Genomic DNA, 22,722 nt, shown 5'->3' on the forward strand with positions numbered 1-22,722 from the left:
TAGAGCTGTGCAGCAGGCTAGCTTCTAGCTACTGCAGCCGCTACTTCACTGTATTTGGATTTTATTGTGTGAACAACGAGAAAGCAGGGATAGCTGGGAACAAAACCTGAGGCACAAGCAAAAGTCAGGCAACATGAGCAAAACACTGAACAAGATTCAGAAGTTGGCCATAAATGATATAAAGATGAACAGACTGAATGGAACCGAACAGAATGGATTACTGGACAATACAATATGATCAACAAATCAACTTTCTTTTTTGTGGTAAGGGAAGAATCATGGTTATGTTAATAAAAATACAAGCACTGTCGCCTCACAGCAAGAAGATCGTGGGTTCAAACCCCGGTAGCCCCGGCCTTTCTGTGTGGAGTTTGCATGTTCTCTCCGGGTGCTCCGGCTTCCTCCCACCGTCCAAAAACATGCAGGCTAGGTTGATTGGTGACCCTAAATTGTCCTTAGGTGTGAGTGTGAGCGTGAGTGGTTGTTCGTCTATGTGTGGCCCTGTGATGGACTGCCGACCTGTCCAGGGTGTACCCCGCCTTGTGCCCGATGTCAGCTGGGATTGGCTCCAGCCCCCCCGCGACCCTGTACGCAGGATAAGCGGTTGACGATGGATGGATGGATGGATGGACATTCATTGCAGGTCTGTGACAGGATGTGAACACTGGTATCTTGCATAAACCTGGTGGGCTATATGCCCATTTAACACCTCCACCTCCATACTCATGCTACAGTACATAAAGGGCGCACAAGCTCTAGCACTTTCAATGAACTTTGGTATTGGACATAAATCTGAACTGGATTTATTTAGAAGGAATACTGGGCTGAAAAGGTCACAAGCTTATTTATTGGGGGGTTGATGGAGCAGTGGATAAGACACATGCCTTTGGTATGAGAGACCTGTGTCCCTGAGGACACTTAACCCCTAGTTGCTCCGGAGGCGTGCAACCTCTGACATAAAAGTCGCTTTGGTTAATAGCATCAGCTAAATGTAATGTATATATGTATATGTATGTATTTAATAATAATAATAGCTTTATTTGTGTAGCACTTTTCAATACAGGTGGGGATGAAATGGTATGACAATTTCATATCATGATTATAGTGACCAAAATTATCAAGGTTATCAGTATTATCATGGTATTGTAAAAATGTGCAGAAAAATATTAAAATGTACTGATACACACACACTGAAACCATTTCAACAAGTTTTATATTGAAAACTACAAATAAAATTGCCATTCCCTTTGCATAAACATTGAAATAACAGCCAATACCTTTTGTAAACATATGAAAACCATCTAAGGGCCCGATTTACTGTGTGTAAAAAGTGTTATCACCAGCAAATTAACACGAAAGCTGATCTACTAATAGTGTGCATGCAGAGTGATGCCTTTCAAAAGTGCAAGATATCACCTGTTGTTCATTTAGTACTTTTGTCTTAATGAATATGCATTTTGGGGCGTTTCAATTTTATAAAGTAGTGGGAGGGTAACATGCAAATACATTTATTTACTACACGCAATGTGATCTACCAAGCCTAAAAACAATTTCGTGTTGGTCTGAAAGGAAGGTGCAAACCCACCGAAGTGTTGCGCAGAGATGGCTGCTGTTATTATTGCCATAAGGAGACACAGCTGTAATGAAAGAAAACGTAGAACAATATTAGATAATATTATTCTATATCCAATATACAGAAATACAATTATTTTAGTTTATTTATTTGATGAACTCCTTCAATTGAATAGGGTTTTTTTGTATTTTCCTTTAGCTGCTGGATGTAAAATTAACTGGTTGGTTGACTAAACTGCGTAACGTGTTATCACGTGCAGTGGACAAGTAGTCTGCAGACACACAAGGCGCACAGCAGCAAAACAATGTGTAGTGTCTTTACAAGAGCAGCAACACTGAGAGCTTCAGTTTACATGCTGTTAGTGAGTCAGACAGACAAACCAAAGCTAAAATGAACTCACCATATGTTCACTGTAAGGTCATTTTCTTCAATCAAGTTCCCTACAGCTCTCTCATAAAAACTAAAATACGACCAGACTCTCCACAGTGCTGTCTTCCGCCATATTGTCATTGACCCAAACAAACCCAGTTTGCATACTACGCTTGCACACATACTTCTGGGAGACTGTCACTAACTTTGGTTGATGCTGTACAGTATTTCCCGTGAGTTTATTATAGTGCGGTAATCAGAATCAGAATCAGCTTTATTGCCAGGTATGTGTACACATACGAGGAATTTCACTCAGGATTGTACATTGCTCATGATGTGCTTACTCATACAAAAATACCATAACACAATATAGACAACACTAATATACACACTATGAACAAAACAATATTGACATATTGACAAATAGTGCAGTGATCAGAGTGCAAAGGATGCAAGAGTAAACTATTATTCTCATTATGTACATGTTGAAGGTGGATATGATATACAGGTACACATACATGTATACATGTACACAGTGTGATGGAGCATAGTGCAAAGGATGCTGGAAAAAAATAAATAAGACCTAAGAACCGAACTCGTTTATCATGGTAATTAAAATGTGTAGGGTAATAATAACCGTTGGGAATTTTACTATGGTTTATCATTAAACCGGTAATGGTTTCATCCCTGGAATACATGTAACAAAGTCAAGTTTAATAAATAAAGTATCACACACAGTGGTTTACAACAATTAATGTATAAAACATAACTAAGTCAATATACAAATAATGGAAAAGTAAATTACGCATCAAACTGTGAAAGCTTTTCCTGTTATAAATGTGTCTTAATGAAGACAAGATAAAATGAGGAACAGACTCTGCAGGCGTGATCTCCTCTGGTAGATTGTTTGAGAGTGTAGGGGCCCTGATAACAGAGACCCTGAGTTTGTTGGCAGAACTGTGATTACCTAATCTGCTATGGCAACCATCTTGTAAAAAACATGCTATGTAGTCTGATCCTAGCATTAAGCTGATGATACACCGAGCAACTTTTAGAGAAATCGTGCAGGGCAACGTTGCCGTCAATGGTAATGAGTAAAGATTATTACCGTAATCCCCTTCCACTCTTCCAACGCCGCTATCCGTTCAAAACATTTTGGCAACAGACTTGCCATTAGCAAGATTGCCCAGCAATATTGCTCAAAAAGTTGCCCCGTATCATCAGCTTTACTCTCTTTTCTCTCTTCTGTTTAAAACAACCTGCAAAAAACTTGTAGTTAATCAAAGCTCAGAAATTGCAGGTCTCTGTAACGATGTGGGCACAACAATCTCTGAATTCTGTTGCTTGGTCGATATAAGTCCCATTTTGTCCAAACTGGATCTTTAGGAGCAGAATTAAGTCAAAGCTGGGCCAGCATGGCTCCTCCCCTGGCTCTCTTTACTCTTCTCTGAGCGATCACCGCACCTGCTGTGGTGCGATAGTTTGGGCCTGGTAGATTGTGGTCTGCTGCTTTTTAATTAAAAAAAACTGTCTTCATTTTCCAGTGACTGTATTTATGTCAGAGATAACATGTTTCGGCAATAAAGCTGGAAAAAATAGATAAAAAACAAAAGTGTAGCGAAGTTTGAAGGAGCTACCGGCTGCTGCTCCTAAAAATAAACAAATAAGGAGCTGCTGTCGCACCACCAGCCTTCAGATCAGCATCATTCCTCAGGATGAGACCCTTACATTCATCCTCAGCACTAAACCATGAAAAATCGTTTTAATTTCTGTGACTTGTAATTTATCCCCCCATCTAGTCCATTTCATTTTTGTATATAACATTTTCTTTTAATGTGTAGTGATCTACAACTACAACCATACATTGTAAAATTATAAATAAATCCACCTTGTCCATCAAAGTCTATTGACAGGCTGTTTACGGCAGTTAGCAAAGACAGACAAGTGACTATTATTACTATACTATTGTTGTCTCTTGTAAAGTTTGCATGACTCTCTGCAAATTAAGACAAATCATAAATATTCAGTGTCATCTTGTCTGAACACATGCTAAACAAAAACACTTTAAGTCACCACAGCAGGATGTAATTCCTCCCTCCTTAAAGTATTCATTTGAAGACTCCTAAATTCAGCATTTAGTCAGACGAAAGCAGTCAGCGAGCGGATCACGCTGTGCATTGTGGTAGGGGAGTGAAGGCAGCACAGCGTCAGCTTGTCATTGTTTTTTTCCTTCCTAATTGTGGTTTGCTGACATAGAATAGACATCTCTTGCTTTTGTTTTTCAAGGGGGTGAAGCAATGGCGTAGATATAGCTCTGAAAATTGACTGACATCAGTGAAAAACTGTTCAAATTTTGAGGTAACCTAATGTTAAGAACTCCATGAAGAAAATGTTTTTACTAAAAGCAACCATTCTATTCTCCACTTAGCAATCAAACATTAAAAGGTACTTGCAAAAAATACTGCATGTATGATGTGTTCACACGATGCACAAACTCGTGTTGTTTACATGTCAGCGTGGTATTGTGAGCAGGTTTTTATTATTATTAACAATAAACATTAACACTTAAAAAAGGTGGATGGGTAGGAGTTCTTACATCTTCTGGGTCCCCCTCAGGCAAAAAAGGAAAAAAGTCTACACAAGCAAAACCAGTGTATGATCATCGCTTTTTACGAAACTGACACCGTTCTGATGATTAGTCAGGAAGATTTAGAGGGTCTTTGAATATGCTTGCGAAGGGGAGAAGCACTGCGGTGTGCTTCTTTTTCCCATCAGACAGTGTTTTAAATTGTTTACAGTGAAAAGTGCCAAAGGTTGATTTAAATGTTTATGTGGGTATGAATTCACGCTTCAATGAGGTTTATGTGAACCCTATTTCTGCATATGATGCAGGAACAAGGAGAACGCGGGATAGGTTTGACTTCCTTTTGTCATCACTCGGATCTCTGAGCATCTGCCTTGTGTTTCTCCTCAGGGCAACAACAGCAACAACAGCGGTGAGAGGATACATTTTATAATTGCAGCTTTTAACTTATTTGTAATAAAACCTCTAGAGAACTCATTGAAATAAGTTGATTCCAAAAGAGCATACCTGAAGTAGAATTTTTTTTGTGTGTGTGAAGGTGGAGGGGGGAAATATTCTTCAAACGCTGTTGCTGAATGTGTCAGTATTTGAGAGTCAGCACAGCAGTACTCTCATGGAGAGAGAAATAATTGGCGGCACTGTGCAAAGGCATACATGTCTGTCTTCCTGGGTGCAGCCATGGATGTGATGATGCCTGTGAATGGTGCATTCAGCAATCTTTGGCTCTGTTTAGGTATATGCAATAAGTGTCTGTTAATGAAAGCCCACAATTAAAAAGCTACTTTTCTACTTTTTCAAGCTGCAACAACTTTTCCTTTTAATCAATGCTTGTCCTTGTTCGTGTGTGTGCCTACTAATGGTTGCTCAATGTTGTGATTTGCTCTGCTGCCATTAATGTTTCTATTATGTTAATTAACAATGATTTAATGCCTGTGAGAGGACTTCAAAGGACAATGCCAAAAGAGAGTAGCTGAGATGGAAAATGACAGGTTGCAGTATTTTGATCCCAGTTGGTGAATCACTCTGCAGTTTTCCCCACCCGCTTCCTCTGAAGTTGTTTCACGCCTCCATGGTGGTTCTCACTTCAGGGAAGAAAAGCGTGAGAATGGCTGATAATAAAAGCAGAACAGGAAGTGCATGTGTGTGAGTGAATGTACATTCTGTGTAAGCTCTGGCTCCGATTTTGTTTTAATTGAGCTAATGTGTGCTCAATAATGCTTTAGAGACAATAGACCAATGCATTGTAGAGCGCATTTTTTCTTATTACAACAACTTTAAATGTTTAAATACCCCTTTAAATACCCCCATTCTCCTTCTTCTTGGTATTGTGTCAGTGGATACCATATTTAACGTCCACCTACACATTAAGAATACAAATTACAATAACCAGGGGTATTGAAGCATAAATTAAGATATTGCCCCATAGGCTTCATAGTTCTCATCGCTCCTCAGTGACACTTTCTCACCTAAAAGTGCCCAGTGGCTTTCCACAGCTTGTCAAATTGTCATATATGGAAAGTACCCACCGCAGTGGCAGGACGGGAAGACACTAATAAGGTGACAAAATACAGAGCCAAGCATTTTCTAGGGGGAAATTGCTGCCACCATGATTTTATATAGAAGAGAAAATTAATGTCCCACGCTACTCCAATCCTGAATCTTATCTGTCCCCTCAGAATTTTTCAGTAGTTATTGCCACCAAAACCGCTGGGTTTCTCCAGGCTTTTTAGAAGGAAAACAAAATCTGTGATAGGCTCTCTATTTGCAGCTAATGCATAATGATTGAGAAAAATGCTGGCACAGTAATATTCATCTTTCTTGACCAATGGCTTTTTGCATTAGTTTATTTCAGGAAAGTGGAGAATTATGATGTTCAGCTGTACAGAAAACTAAGTAGTGACTGCTAATAAATAGTATGCCTAAACAAATATTCTAAACATTGATTGTGAATGAAAATAAAATTCTTATGGTTGAAATAAACATACAAACGTATCATTACAAAGCTTTAAAGTCAATGTTGTAACTGAAGTTAAAAATGGAAATTTTGAATTGCTGCGTCTTGATAAAGTAGATGTCAATTAAGAAGCCCAGAGGGACTCAGACGTTTTGAAAAGTGTTCATCAGAAAAAAAAAAAGATGCGTGCGGGCCAACGGATAGAAGTTGCATATCCCTTTTTTGTTTCTTGTCATAAATCGCTCCACCGTGCTAGTGAACCTTGTTTTCACTCTAAGCTCCACATCCACAGGAGAATCATTTCTAAAACTGCATCCTCTCATCAGCGCTTCATGGACTTCAACCTGCAGCTGTCAGCTTGATTCACAACAGTCAGTGGCTTGGCATAGAAAACAAAAATGCTGCACATAAACCCGAAACTAACAGACGTGTTATGCATAGGAAGGCTTAAGGGAGAACTTCTCTAAAGCCTGTCTGAAACACCTGCACAGCCTACTGCACCATCCATTAGTTATAAGATAGTCTCAGATGGCCTATTCTCAATTGGATGAGATCATTAGTTTTGCTTGAGCCCCTATCACTACATAGACTTAACTGTTATCTCACAAGGGACTCCCACCTGCAACGCCCCGCCTCTTCCTCTTTTCACATTCCTTCTCCCTATGATTCCCTATCATCCTTTACTTCATTTCTATAGCCTTTCTCTTCATCTTCATCATACATCCTGTCTTTTCTTTTTAGAAACTCTTTTCTCTTTTAGATTCCCCAGCCTCCTCTTCCTCAATTCTCTACCAACATTCCACTCCTCTACTCATTCCTCCTTTTCCTCCTCTCACCCCGCATTCACTCTGTCCATTTGTTCTCCTCTCTATCATCTCTACCTTCTTTCCCCCCCTCCTTTCTGTTCCTTTTCTAACCCATCCACTTTTTTCTCCTGTCCTCTCCGCCTTGCTAAACAGAACCCCACATTATCCCCCTCCTGCTTCTATCAGGGGTAGCTAGCCTGTCAGCCCCAAGCCTTAGTTAATCACTCAGGCAGCCAGGCAGTCGGGCAGCTCGCTGCTAGCTCCCTGGACACTAATAGCAAGACAAGCAGAGAGCAAGAGCGAGGGGTGGGGCGGTTACTCATTAGGAATACAGGTATTTAAGGAAATGGTCCATTTCAAATCAAAAGATAATTTGTCTCCTGCTGAAGTAAAGGATTTTTGTGGGACAGGCTGGAGTTATATTAGGTCAGCTACGAATGTGAAGCAGTTCGGCTGTGCAGCTAGCTACTCTGGAGCCGGGCTGTTGACATTATCAATTTGAGGCTTGATAAATACTACTTGTGTTCGGATGGCATATTGTATCCCCAAAAGAGAAGTTGGGTTTGCTACCCGAAGGCTTTTTTTATGCTGACTCCATGTTGCTGCCGTGTCGATGGGGTAGGACTCGATAAAGTTGAAATATGACCGCCATTTGCACAATGACATTACTTCAAATAAAAGAGCTTGCTGTCAGGCCTCTGAGGTGATCAATGCTTTTCAACAAATCATTGCCCATTTTCTGTTTGCATGGCTAAATCAATACTAGTGCGAATAAAAAAATTCATACCTAACAGGCAAATGAAAGTAAGAGATGATTATCTGACAAAACGTCCACATGGCAACTTCTTTTCTTACTTTATATGGAACCATTCTTTATGTTCGAGGGTTGAACACATTAACACCTGAACTGGGTTAGCCTATAATGGAAGGTGTTAAGTGATACTATGTGTCTTAGAATAAAAAACACAATCTTCCCCTTACAGATGGAAAGTTGAATTTGCACGCAATGGAACGTAGCCTTGCTCAATTCAGTACAATCAAGGGTTTTGCCACTACAATGTTACTTTGGCAAAAACACAGTCCCCTGATTTACTGTTTTTGAATAAAGCTAGTTCATCAACCCAGTAAGGGTGCCAATGAGGCCATCAGCAAAACAGTTAAAACACATAAGAAATAAAAGACATCTGATCAGCCTTCAAACTCATGGATCTGTTACTCAAACCGGACTTCCTGGATTGTATTTCATGTTTCACAGGTCAGAATTGTCTCAAAAATACTTTCCCCCGTTCATTATTACTACAAAATAAATCAGTAACAATAAATACATCTTAGTTATCATAATTCATTATAAGTAATCAAGAATAGAGCATATAGCACCTTTCTACATCAGATCTGACAAAGTCACAAAAAAACAAAACAAAGGCAAAATATAAAATACAGACACAATGTAAGTCAAAGAGTCAAAGATCCAATTAGGTCCAACAAAAATGAAAAAAAAAAAAAAACATATCATGGAGCGCTGTATCAGTGTATTTGCTTGTGCTATTTATGTGTGTTGGGGAATCAGCCAGAGATGGATTCATATTTTCATGCTCTATGGGCCTAAAAGCATTGATGCCTGAAGAACTTTTTTAGCATTCGGGCCCAGTGAGCTTCTGTCATTGGAATGAATGTGGTGTCATCTTGGAACATAATGTCCAGTTCTCTTTATATATTCATGTTGTGGTCCCCTTCCACACACTGTCAGTCAAGTGACCTAATGATGACGTCTTTAAAGCAGCTGACTCAAGAGAATCTTGGAGACGAAGGGAATTTCAATGTATCAACCTGTCATTGCCACTCGTGGCCATAGTGCATTACTTTAAGGGTCTTTCTGGATGGAGGTTTGTAGTCCCAAGGTATAGAACAAAGGGGTTTAAAAATAGCTTTGTTCCAGCAGCCATCACTCGATGAAGAAGAAGCGATGAAGAAGTTTTAGTAGCACATTACGAATTTCTTTTTACCTGGATTTTATCTTGTATGTATGTATGTATTCTAGAGGTTATTCCTATTTGTGTTTTTTATTGTTATTTCTCTCTTTTGAAGCCCTGATTATTAGAGCCTTCAGTATTTATCATGTTTGCTTATTGTCTGTGTCTCTAAAATATGTGTCTTATAATGCAACCAAAATCTACCTACAGGTACAAATAAAGTAACCTGAATGTGTTCCAATACTGAATTAAACCACATACTATTCTTAAAACGTACCTCAGACTTTTTTTGACTTTGTCTCTACCAACTTGAACATTATAAGCTTGTAACATGTTATCAATTAACAGAACGTGGGCACACTGTACAAAAAAAAATAAAAAATGCAGCGGTACAGTGAGTGCAAAAGAAGTGGACCTGTCACCATGTTGACATCCCTGCTATTAGAGGAACATTCTCAGGTGCAGTGGCTGGCAGTCTCCAGTGTTTACTGGGGAGCATCATTAGTCTGGCGTCTCACAGCCTTAAAATGTCATATATCCACTGTAATGAACTGAGAGAGCACGCACTATTCCCAAACTTCCCTGCTGCAGAGCCCACATTAATCCAAATGCTCAAACTCTGCAACTGGAGTCCCTCCACTCATTAACAGTGGCAGATATCAAGATAGGAATAATGAGGAAGTGCCCGCAAGTCAGGACATATATTAAAGAAATAGAAAGAGCAGGAGAGAGAGAGGGAGAGAGAGAGAATAAATCCTGTCATAAATGGGAAAATACCCCCGAGAAATGGCCTGGGCTCAGATGACAAACAGCATGCATTCATATTGTTTGGAGACGGTGACAGCCTCCTCCTCTAGTGCCAGAAAGATAATCATAAGAATGTACAAGTCATGTGTAGTCTAACAAAATGTATGATAAAGACTGCTTTCAAAGAGAACAAGTGTTTGTAAAGACTGTTCATAACATTCGGCTGTAGACACTCCAGAATTTCATGCAGTTGTTTTCAGTGGTGGAAAGTAACAAAACACATTTACTGAACTACTGTACTATTTTTTACTTTTGAGGTGCTTGTACTTTACTTGAGTATTTCCATTATGTGTTTTTATACTTCTACTCCACTGCACAATTTAAAACAATTAATAACTTTTTACTACTTTTTACTATTTGATAACCATATTTACTAGTTATTTTGTAGATTCAGATTAATAATGCTAAATATAATCAACTATTAAATAATGATGTGTTAAGATAAGACTGTACTGATCCCAAGGAAGAAATTCACAAGATACCCTGCAGTATACAAAAAATACAATTAGCTCTGTGTTTACCAGCTGCAACATTAATTTTTGTACACCATGTTGTTAATGCACTAATAATTGTAATCCAATAATATATACATTTTCTGAAATAGGCCATTCTGCACAATAAGTACCTTTGGTATTTTAAGTATATTTTGATGTACTTATATACTTTGACTTATACCATTTTGATTGCATGACTTTTACTTACAACAGTACACTGTGCTGCTTTTGTTAAAATGTCTGATCACTTCTTCCACCACTGTTTGTTTTACAGAAAAAGAGAAAAACTGTACCACTACATATTAAGGTTAGTGCTGTATATGAAAATGGAGTAGTATTGAATCACATATGCAGTAGATGCAGTTGTTCTAGCACTACTTAAAGTAGAATATTTATTTATGTAGTACACTCCAGCGACATCTCAGGATGCATATATACTACAGAAGTGTGTATGACCCCAAAGCAGAAGGGCCTAATGTATAAAAGTGATGGAATATTGTTTTTGATACAGTATAACAAAATATTGAGGTATGTCATTGCTGCATTGTGACATCAATTATTGCTATTTCAGAAAGTGGGGATGTCAAATGTGCTGGATCCTGGAGAAATTCACAGAAATGTGATAATTTTTGTTCCAGAAACTTAGATCACGAAGTCCTAATCACTTATGACACCTTTGGACCTTAGGCTAACTGGTTGAGTATTGGTTTGAGTTCCAGTTAAAGTGATTCTGCAGAGGGAATGCTGATATTTGAACTCAACTGCCAAACAAATGGACCCTTTCCTTCAGTGCTCCCCCAGATTTTCAGATCTCTTTGTTTTTCCAGTGTTGAAATGCCTTCGCCCTTGCCTAGTCATGTAACGTTCTTCTCTGTTTACACTCTTCAGACCTTTTCCTCTTTGGCTGTTTCTCAGCCATCTGTCCTTCTTCACAGTGCCTGGAGTCCAGCACGCTCGAATGTGCCGGTTTATAGAACTCCCCCATGACTCCTGTGCACTACTATTAACGCCACCTGTTGCTGTTTGGCTAGAACAATGTTGGGTGGCAAACTCCACACCACTTTCTTTGTTTTCCATTTACAGAGCCAGGGCTGTGTAGGAAAACCCGATTTTTTTTTTCAGAGCACAAACAAAAAACCAGACCTAGCAAACCATTAGGAAATATTTGCTGAAGTTAACAAAATGTTTATTGGTTTACAATCACTTACTATACCTTTAATCTTCTACACTTCTAATCATGACATGCCTTAACCTAGAAGACCCTGTGGCTGCCAAGGTAATTCACAAAGATTTACTTTATGATCCTGATTACATATTTCTTTTATACTATATGCAGTCGCTTAAATGAACATTTTCCACTTATAAACAGACCCACCTACTGTAACATTCTTCACTTTTGCTGCTGTGACAGCGAACACACAGGACTTTTGGGGAAAAGAAATCATAGTAAGTCAAAAATGTACAGTTTCAATGTCATATCATGGGATGGCGTATAAATTGCACGCCACTTTTAAGGACATTTCTTGTGCCATATTAATGCATTTAACATTTAGTGTGTGATTTAACTCTGTTTTGTCCCCATATACTGCAGCAACACAAAGGAGGTTAAGCCTATGTGAAGCTGTAGGGTTAGCCGGTCGACATGCTTACAGGCACACACCCCTGTGATAGTTAAGGTAAGGGTAAGGTGCTTCAGGGGGCTGACAACGCCTTTAACGCTAACATACAGGTGCTGGTCATATAATTAGAATATCATCAAAAAGTTGATTTATTTCAGTAATTCCATTCAAAAAGTGAAACTTGTATAATGTATACATTCATTCCACACAGACTGATATATTTCAAGTGTTCATTCCTTTTAATTTTGATGATTATAACTGACAACTAATGAAAACCCCAAAATCAGTATCTCAGAAAATTAGAATATTGTGAAAAGGTTCAATATTGAAGACACCTGGTGCCACACTCTAATCAGCTAATTAACTCAAAACACCTGCAAAGGCCTTTAAATGGTCTCTCAGTCTAGTTCTGTAGGCTACACAATCATGGGGAAGACTGCTGACTTGACAGCTGTCCAAAAGACGACCTTTGACACCTTGCACAAGGAGGGCAAGACACAAAAGGTCATTGCTAAAGAGGCTGGCTGTTCACAGAGCTCTGTGAACAGCCATTAATAGAGAGGCGAAGGGAAGGAAAAGATGAGGTAGAAAATACTGTACAAGCAATAGGGATAACCGCACCCTGGAGAGGACTGTGAAACAAAACCCATTCAGAAATGTGGGTGAGATTCACAAAGAGTGGACTGCAGCTGGAGTCAGTGCTTCAAGAACCACCACGCACAGACTTATGCAAGACATGGGTTTCAGCTGTCGCATTCCTTGTGTCAATCCACTCTTGAACAAGACACAGTGTCAGAAGCGTCTTGCCTGGGCTAAAGACAAAAAGGACTGGACTGCTGCTGAGTGGTCCAATGTTATGTTCTCTGAAGAAAGTAAATTTTGCATTTCCTTTGGAAATCAAGGTTCCAGAGTCTGGAGGAAGAGAGGAGAGGCACAGAATCCACATTGCTTGAAGTCCAGTGGAAAGTTTCCACAGTCAGTGATGGTTTGGGTTGCCATGTCATCTGCTGTTGTTGATCCACTGTGTTTTCTGATGTCCATGGTCAATGCAGCCATCTACCAGGAAGTTTTAGAGCACTTCATGCTTCCTGCTGCTGACCAACTTTATGGAGATGCAGATTAAATTTTCCAACAGGACCTTAACCCTATAGAAAATCTATGGGGTATTGTAAAGAGGAAGATGACCCAACAATGCACAAGAGCTGAAGGCCACTATCGGAGCAACCTGGGCTCTCATAACACCTGAGCAGTGCCACAGACTGATCGACTCCATGCCACGCCACATTGCTGCAGTAATTCAGGCAAAAGGAGCCCTATCTAAGTATTCAGTACTTAGTTACTTTTCAGTTGGCCAACATTTCTAAAAATCCTTTTTTTGTATTGGTCTTAAGTAATATTCTAATTTTCGAGATACTGAATTTGTGATTTTCATTAGTTTTCAGTTTTAATCATCACAATTAAATGAAATAAACATTTGAAATATATCAGTCTGTGTGTAATGAATGAATATAATATCCAAGTTTCACTTTTTGAATGGAATTACTGAAATAAATCAACTTTTTGATGATATTCTAATTATATGACCAGCACCTGTAGTTAGCAATAAATCAATCTTGTCTTTTTGTTTAATTTTTATTTCATACGGAAACCGAATTCCGGTCTCCTGGGTTTATTGGACCCCCATCCACCTGTGACTTTTCTAAATATTTATGTTCTACATCGGGTCTTTTCTTACGTTGTAAATACGTAATACGTTGGCATACCATGTGAAAAGACTTAAGAAAAAGATGTGTTATTCATACACCATCTGGTGATACCAGGCTAACAGCTTCCAGTAAATACTTGTTTTGCACTTTTTTCTTTCACAAGTCTAAATCTGCTTTATTAATGAGAACTGCACAGTATGATTGGCCAGCTAGTCCAACAACAAATCTATGTGAAGACATTTACCAACTTTACATTGTGAATAATCATCTCAGAGTGTCATTGGCTGCACAGACCAATTCTTATTACACATCCATCATTGAGATTATATCAATATAAAATCTTGCCAAAGCATTACTATGCAGGTATTGACTGAATATTGTTTTCCATTACAAAGCATCATAATATATTGCCAAACATTACACATCTCCACTCTCAAGATAATATGTCATGCTGTTCATCTTTTGATAAATATGGAAGCCAGATGATCAGTCCACCATGTGCAACACATTTAAACACTGTCACCTTTCAAATCCTAGTTTGACCAAGCAGAACTTTGTATGAAGTTTCTCCTATGTCAATATAGCATAGTTTCATGTTCATTTTCCTTCTGGCAAAGGATTGAAACTCAGCTGAGCTATAGGCCTTTTTTTAAGGTTTAGTAAATCAAATAAATAAATAAAAAACTGCCAAGGTGACAGGAAGTTATTACTTGCATGCCTTCAAGAAGAATTGAGATTTAAACATTGCCAGCCATTTCTGACACTAGGACATTGATATTTAAAGGCAAAAGCTAAAGGACCATACTAAACAAATGCACATCCATTATAAATCAGTCTCTCAGTTGGTTACCTCTGCACTGCATTAAACCTGTATGTACAGTAAAAGTTCTCCCACTTATTTAAAGGTTCAGTGTGTAAGATTTAGTGGGATCTAGTGGTGAGGTTTGTGAATTGTTGTTCACTGTTTTTGCATCACAGTCCATTATAAACCACACATTAGATAAACCCAAAGTTTATACAAACATTGACAAGGGAAACATCTCTCTTTGATTGTGGACCATCGCCAAAACTGCCCGGCAACAATAATATCTGACCCGCTGCCAGATTATGGTGCTTTAATAGTGGCAACAAAATATAAATAAATAAATACTTTGATAGCGGTGCTGAAAAAGAGCTCAGTCATGACAGCAACAGTTACTCACATAATCACTCCCTCTTTAGAGGTTTTGTCTAAAAAATAAAAGCGCAAGAAGCTTATTTACTGCAATGCCGTATTTGGAGTTGAACTGAGCTTTTACTTTGAAAAATTCTGGACGACATTAAAAGAGTCTGTAGCCTGCTTGACACACCTCTGAAAGAGCCGTCAGAAATTCCCCTAAATGTCCTGTGCCTGGAAATACTGGGGAAATACAAAAGCGTCCGTATGTTGATGGATGTGGATGAAACACGGAAACAAAAACCATTTGTTGAAGAGAGAGGGGAAAAAAAGTTGTCCTAAAGTGGAATCGAACTCAACCCTTTAGTTGCGAGTCCTGCGCCGTACTGACTGAGCTAACCAAACAACATGTCTATGTAGGTCAATATTATGGATCATATTCTCATCCACCATCTAAAGGTTGAAAATATTGCTCCGATGCAAAACTTATTTGCAGACCCCTGCTGTATACTATTACTACTTCTTCAATGTAGTGATCAGTGTCTACACTGCCTGAATTCTACCATAAGTAGAACAAGAAGAACGTAGTGACAAAATGCTCTCTGTTCCGCATTTTCTGTTTGTCTTTTTTCAGCTACTGTAGAAATTTGACGATGCAATGTGGCGACGTCCATTGAAGGGTGGACCCGCGGTTAAGAAATAAATGGCTCATTGCAAGGTAATAAAAAGATAATGGTTTATTATGTAATGTCTTTATAATCCACTGAAAACATAGTTGTAGATCTTATATTGCATTTCTGTTGATAGATCCTCAGAAATTGACACACACTGGATGTTTAAACTACTGTAAAGCACTGTCAATCAATTTATTGATTGATAAAGCTGTCTGTCTGTCTGTCTGTCTGTCAGGCCAGACTGTGTTTATTTATCCCAAACTGAGGAGACCGTAGCTATGTTTCATTTGTTTCAATTGAAACATGCCGCACCCACCAAAGTACCCCAACTAACCTGCAAGAATTGTATAAATCACCCACTTTTAATATAAACTAGGCCTACTTACTTCACTCAATGTGTAGAGACATGGACACAGGAAGAGGGCAATAAAACCAGGCATTATAAAAACCATCAATTGATAAAAAGTGGGATTTAGACTTGCAGCAGAGAGAGAGAGAGAGAGAGAGAGAGAGATTGTTCGGGTGGAGCAGTCTCTGACAAACAGACAGATACGTGCTATATATGCTACGCTTGTATCCTCACTGCGTTGCATTATTATAAACTATGATGTCCTGGGTCACATCTCTATCTCGTCCAGACACTGTCTCTCCCTCTTCATCTCCTTCAGTTCTCGTGCAGTAATTTCCTGTTGTTGATTGTGTTGTTGCTGTGGCTGCTTTCACATACAGTCTGTTGGTGTTCAAGTTTCTCAAATTGTTGTAATTTGTTGTTAATAACTATTAGACATAAGTTAACCTTGCCATTCAAATCAACACGAAAAACATGCATGTAGGGCATCATTTAGTATGATGTCATTACATAGACAGACCTTCTCTCAGCACCCCCAACTGTGACTGATTGTCAGCGTCTCTGTGTAGGGGAGACCATATAAAAAAAACTCATTATATTATTACAATAAAGAATTGCAGAAATTAAACAAAAGTAATATCAGCATTACTAATGGTAATCTATGTGTTTTGGAACACACAGTAGAAAATTACCATATTAATAGTATTTAATTTACTATGGTGATCTTAGTGATGTTATAGTTATACTATAGTGTTTATATAGTGTCGCTATAGTATTTCCTGTTGTCTTACTATGGTTTTTCATGGTTTGCACACTTTGTACATTGAGGATGTTTTGGGTCAAATTTGAAACGGATGTATTGCTATTGATTTTAGATCTATCAGTGTGAGTCAAATCAAGAAAAATGGTGGTTTTAGATCTTGAAAGTGTGAAACTGTATAGGCCTGTATGTTCACAGGTCTGTGTACAGACTGTGTATTTTTTATGTGACAGTGGTGACAGAGTTCAAGCAGACCTCGACACTGTCACGAGAACTGTCTGAATTCCCACCACATTTGCCCAGGTTCCCACAGAGACAGACACCTTCTGTTCTTTGAAGGGGCGTGGGGGGAATCTCAGAACAGTGAAATGGTAAAAGAGCAAAGGATTGATCATCTATGGTGCACAAAGGGATCATAAATCATCCAGAGGTCAGAGGGTGCTTTGACATAGACACAAGATCTGCACCTGCAAGCAAAAACACCTGCAATGTAATAAAGTAACACATTTGAATCAATTTGGATTGGGAGGGTGGTGGTGAGGGGTTAATGTCAGTGACTCACATGTTTTTGTCTTATGTAAACCAGGACATGATGCTGTGTGACAGTAGATTTTTTTTCTCCAAAAATGAAACAAATACACTCTCCCTGCTCTCTGAAACATTTATTAATGATTAATCATACATTAATTTATGTGCCATAGGCTATTTAGAAATGTCTAAATATATCTGTAGTTTAAAATTTGGTATAGCTTACCATGAGGGAATTCTTGGTCCTGGTCAAAATTGACCCAGACCAAAACTACTGTGAAGTCTTAACATGAACATCATGTAAATGATAATATAGTATAGTAATAATTTTTAAAATAATATAGGGATACTACAAAAAGTTAGATAAATTAAGTATAAGGCTAATATAGTTAATCAAATAGTAATATAGAAAAAACAATAAATAGCAATAATATGGAACATTACAAACTTTCTGTAGGACACTATACAATTCTTACAGTACACTATAGTAATTCTTGGTTGGCACACTTTTCACTTTCTGCCGTTTTTCTCCGGTATCATTTATGTTAGCATATTCTGACAAACAGCAAATGAAAGGTTATGGTGTCAGTTATAAATACAATGTGTTTATGTATACAAATGTTTTCTAAAACTGATGATTTGTGATTTAAGTCATGTTGTGCATTTGTGCACACAGTTATTTTCTGGTCCTTTAAAGGTCACAGAAACAAAACTCTTGGCTTTGTCAACAAAAAATGTGCAGATAGAGGAGTGGTGATGGCGCAGTGGTTAAGAAACATGCCTTGGGTGTGAGAGACTTGGGTTCGATTCTAACTGCAACATCTGCCAGTGGTCCCTGAGCATGGCACTTAACCCCTGGTTGCTCCAGAGGTGTGTGACCTCATATATATAGCATGTGTTATATTATTAATAATTAAATAATAGTAGTAGTAATAATAATTATTAATATTTAATGTATCTATTGATGACGTTTAAACTCTAATTCCCAACTGCTGTCAGAGGTGGAGGTCATCTTAAAGGCCTTCTATCATGGGGCCAGACTGTTTCAGAGGTAGCTCAGCGGATGGTAGGTAAGGTTGTTATCAAAGTTATCAAAGGAAGTCACATAGAATAGCCTACATGTGTGTGATCTGCTTAAAGAGAGAGTTCAAAGAGACAGTAGTTTTGGTACTTTTCCCCACATTTTATCAGTCATAAACTAATGCATGCCTTAGGACAGACCTTTTTTTATTTATTTAGTGTAATCTGAAATTATGTCAAACAGCAATATTGGGCTATCTTGGCTCAATTGTTGAGTGTCCATGGGGTCAAATAAAATAATCATGATCTCATAGGCATCCAGGAATTGAACGAAACTAAGCAAGTAAACTAAGTGGAGGTGAAAGGCCCTTGTTTGAGGGAAGCCCCTCAGTCTCAGACAACCCCTGAAATATGCCACATCACATAAAAAGCATGGGAAGATAGGAGTGTGTACAATCAGACAATTTTGGTTTCATGCAGTCGAAATTATTGTGAATGACAGGAACTACTTCTGCAGACAATTTTTACATCAAATCTAGACTCCAACCAATTTATCTCCCAGATGCTCCTCACACCGACAACTTGTTCCTCTTATCTCCTCGACACTCAGTCTTCTGTGTCTCATGTGGCTCAAGCAAAAAGGCTTGCGCTAAATTACATCCAGGACAGCGCTCATCAGTTAGCTTGTTTTGATCACCATGCTGGATTATTGTGATTTGCAGAAGAGATGCACCCCTGAAAGTAAAAGTGAAATGTAATACAATAATGCAAAATTAGTTTTTGGGCTTTAGAGATATTAAGGAATTGCTGACACTGATATTAACTGAAGCCCATATTTGCAGCCCTGACGCTATGTGTATATAATGATATGATTTGATTTACCTGGAGGAATGAGCTGCTTTTTGGAAAGTCGTTGTGTCTGTGATCTCTCTTGCTTAAAGATTGCTACATCCCATGAACAGTTGCTCCATAATGCAATTGCAAGTCAGGCAGCATTCACCACATTACTCACTCCATTAGCTGCAGTCAATCTGAAAGAAACAATTAATTCTCCAAATTCTATTGACAAAAATACAAGTGTTAAGAAACAATAAATGATAAGGGTGGTTGAAGGAGAGAGTATGGATGCGGAAAGAAAACAGGAAACAGAAATTATGTAACTTTTTAAATGCCTGACTTGCAGTACAGACGCACTGTTCTGCATCTGTATGAGATGCACCAGGCTGCCAGTAGGCCTTTAGGAAGTGAGGTGATAGTATAAAGAACAACAATGGCGCATGTGTAGGAGGTGGGGTGGATGGATGGTTCAAACAAACCCAGGACACTGCTGTTCGTGTTCTGTGTGAAACCAAAAGTCAATGTTGAGTTATTTTAACTTACATACCTAAATTAAATTATGTCATATCCGTAACTGTGTTATGTAGCTACGTAATGTAGTTACGCAGAGGGGTATGACCAATGCATCAGTATTTGATGTCAACTGTCAATGAGAACGGGTTGGATATATAAACCCGATTTCCCATAGTTAGAAAATACTTTGTAAATATATACCTGCTTTTTCCTTCTATAAGATTCGGTATCCCGCGACCCCGTACGCAGGATAAGCGGTTGACGATGGATGGATGGAAGATTCAATATGTTAACCCAAAACCTGTTCACTTAAGGAAGGCACAGCCCGAAACATCAGTGTGCTAAATTGAACTGCTGCTAGTAATAATTAAATATTAAAAAGAATATAATTTCTTTGCATTACTAATTTGACATTCCAAAAAAGATTTAATATAAAGTTAACATGTAAGGCTTGTTCATTTCTTGTGTTTTTTTCTGTGGGAAGGATTCTTTTCTGCACGTAAATAGAGCCACTCCAGACGTGCAGAACATATTTTGAATGTCTATGAATCTTGCATTTAGCTAATTCTAATTTTTCATCCAAAACTGTGGATGAGCTGAAGTTATTTTCTTTAAGAAAAACCTCAGAACAGGATACAGCTTTCACCACAGCCTAAAACACTTGAACTTTTCTCATTAAATGACACCACAGCTCTGTTAGCCTCTCAGATTTGAGCTGTAGTGGGGCATCAGCTTTGATTGCTCAATGGCCTGGAGTGGAGCTGCAGACCCACACACAGGACAGCAGTAGGCAGGTGCAGAAAAAAAAGCCCTGATAATTGGCTGGCTAGCGTGGCCAGTCCTCTGGTGGGGCTGGGCTGTGACTCCTGAGGAAGACACACAAAATGAGCTACTGCATCAAAAATTGAGGTTGGCAACCTCTATGCACGTCTGGGCGATTTTTCAAATGAGCATTTGTCGGCCCCAGAGGAAACCACAGCACTCCTGCTATCATAAGCAATTGGAATAGAAATGGACACAAAATACTTTTTTGCTGGCATGCATAAGTAGGTTGGGCAAGAGGGCAAGCTGTGATGTTCAAAGAGTGGTGGATAGGAGAGCAGGAACAAAAAGAGACGTGTTTTATTTTCTAAAGAAATGAGGTTAGCATATTTTTGTTACTGTAGTTTTTCTCTAAAGCTTCACATTTTCTTTTCCTGTTCTTTAAAGAATGAAAGGAGATCAGAGAAATTGGCTTTGAGTCCTAATGAGAACTATAAGGACTGTGTGGTGCATCCTACTGCCACTGACAGAACTTTGAAGGCCCAGAGCAGAAATAGCTCAATTTTCACATCAGAGGTTCCAAACCTCTTTTAAAATTTGATAAATGTTACTCTCGACAAGTGTATTATCAGCTTTCTTTAATCCAAAGCAGCTATAAAAACACATGGGTCTGCATGTTTTTCAGTTGCATGTGAACCTTAATATTTACACACAATGAAATGGTAGTTAAGTATTTAACTTGCCTAATTTGACAAATTATGTTAAAAAAATATTAATATAATTTCAGGTGTGATTTTATCAAATTGTTTAGAGATTTGATTGCTCAAAAGTGGGTGTGATACTGAGCATGGAGTCTCTGGAGAAGTCAGTTCCACTGTGGTGTATAACATATGTGCATTTGACCATTACAGTTTAACATAATGCTCAGAGCTGGAGAGAGGCACAGTGAACCCTTAAGGGGAAGTAATGATTGATGGGTGTGCAAAGAGTGAACCCTCCTATGGAATTTGACCTCTGACCCAGTGGTAGGGGGAGTAGAGATTAGTGTGTATGAAGGGACTGTGCCCTTATATGGTATTTAGCAGATACCTAAACATGTCCTATATAAGCTGTGTTCGATGTACAGAGAGACAGAGTGGTTATCGGGCTGGGTCACTCTCCAAGCTGCTGCAGAGCTTGTAATTGAAACACATCATCGCAGCATTATCGTTCGGACACCACACCACCCACAGCTGGCTTACTGGTGCTGGACAGGGAGGTGAAAAAAAGAGAAATATTTACAAACATGAGACTGCAGCACTTGGAAATGAATACAAGTTTTTGCCAACTGACTGATCAAAACACAATTCAAACCCATGAACACTTCAACAGGTTGATCCAAATACGATTTGATTGGATTACATTTACACCCCCATTTGTATTGTGAGTAACCAAAAAAAAAATAGAATTACCAAAAGAGAATGTTTTTTATTTGTAAATGTCTAAATGCTTGTTTTGGATTATTTTATTTATTTAATTTTGGTAATTTTAGGGGCAGTGGAAGGAACTGAAACAACCTCTGCCAGCATAGCAAACACATAGCCTACCTACGCATGGAACTGACGGAGAGCAACATTGCAATGTATTTGGTAAATCTAAGTCACTACACATTCACTGACTTTAGCTCTGTTTTGGTCTCCACCAACTCCTGAGGGAAAGTCTGTAGTAGCTAAATGTTCCACTGTGTTTATGAGGAGCTACAAGCATCATCAGAGCTTTTGTCAATGAAAATGCTGAGAGGGAAAAAAAACAGAGATGTGCTGGCCCCAAAAAAGCCAAAACAATTGGCTCAAAGACATTAAAAAACAGTCATGTTTCTGGACAAATGATAGATTTAATTTAAATGTTTACTCTCCTTGTTTATTTCAAGGAAACTATCTGGCTCTTAAGCAGCTACTTGTTTGCCTTCTTTCGCCAGCTATGAGGTCACCGAGGTCCGGATCTCCGTAATTATATGTAGGCTTTAGCCTAACAATAAAAAAGTATAAAAACCATTGATAACACGATCAACTTAAATGAAGGCTTTAGGATCATGCAGACACAGCTGATTACACTGTTGCAACCCTCATTTCAACTTTTTCCAAACTGTTCCCCGATCAGGGCCCCGGTTAGTTTTAAGTGGTATCATTCACCTTAAAAAAGGGTATGACATAAATATGTTTTATGCATTTCCGGATGGGTGTAATAAAATAAATAAAGCGT

This window comes from Micropterus salmoides, unplaced genomic scaffold (genome assembly GCF_014851395.1).
Source record: "Micropterus salmoides isolate LMB-PRFRI ecotype aquatic unplaced genomic scaffold, ASM1485139v1 Ms_hic_scaffold_13, whole genome shotgun sequence".
NCBI lineage: Eukaryota > Metazoa > Chordata > Actinopteri > Centrarchiformes > Centrarchidae > Micropterus > Micropterus salmoides.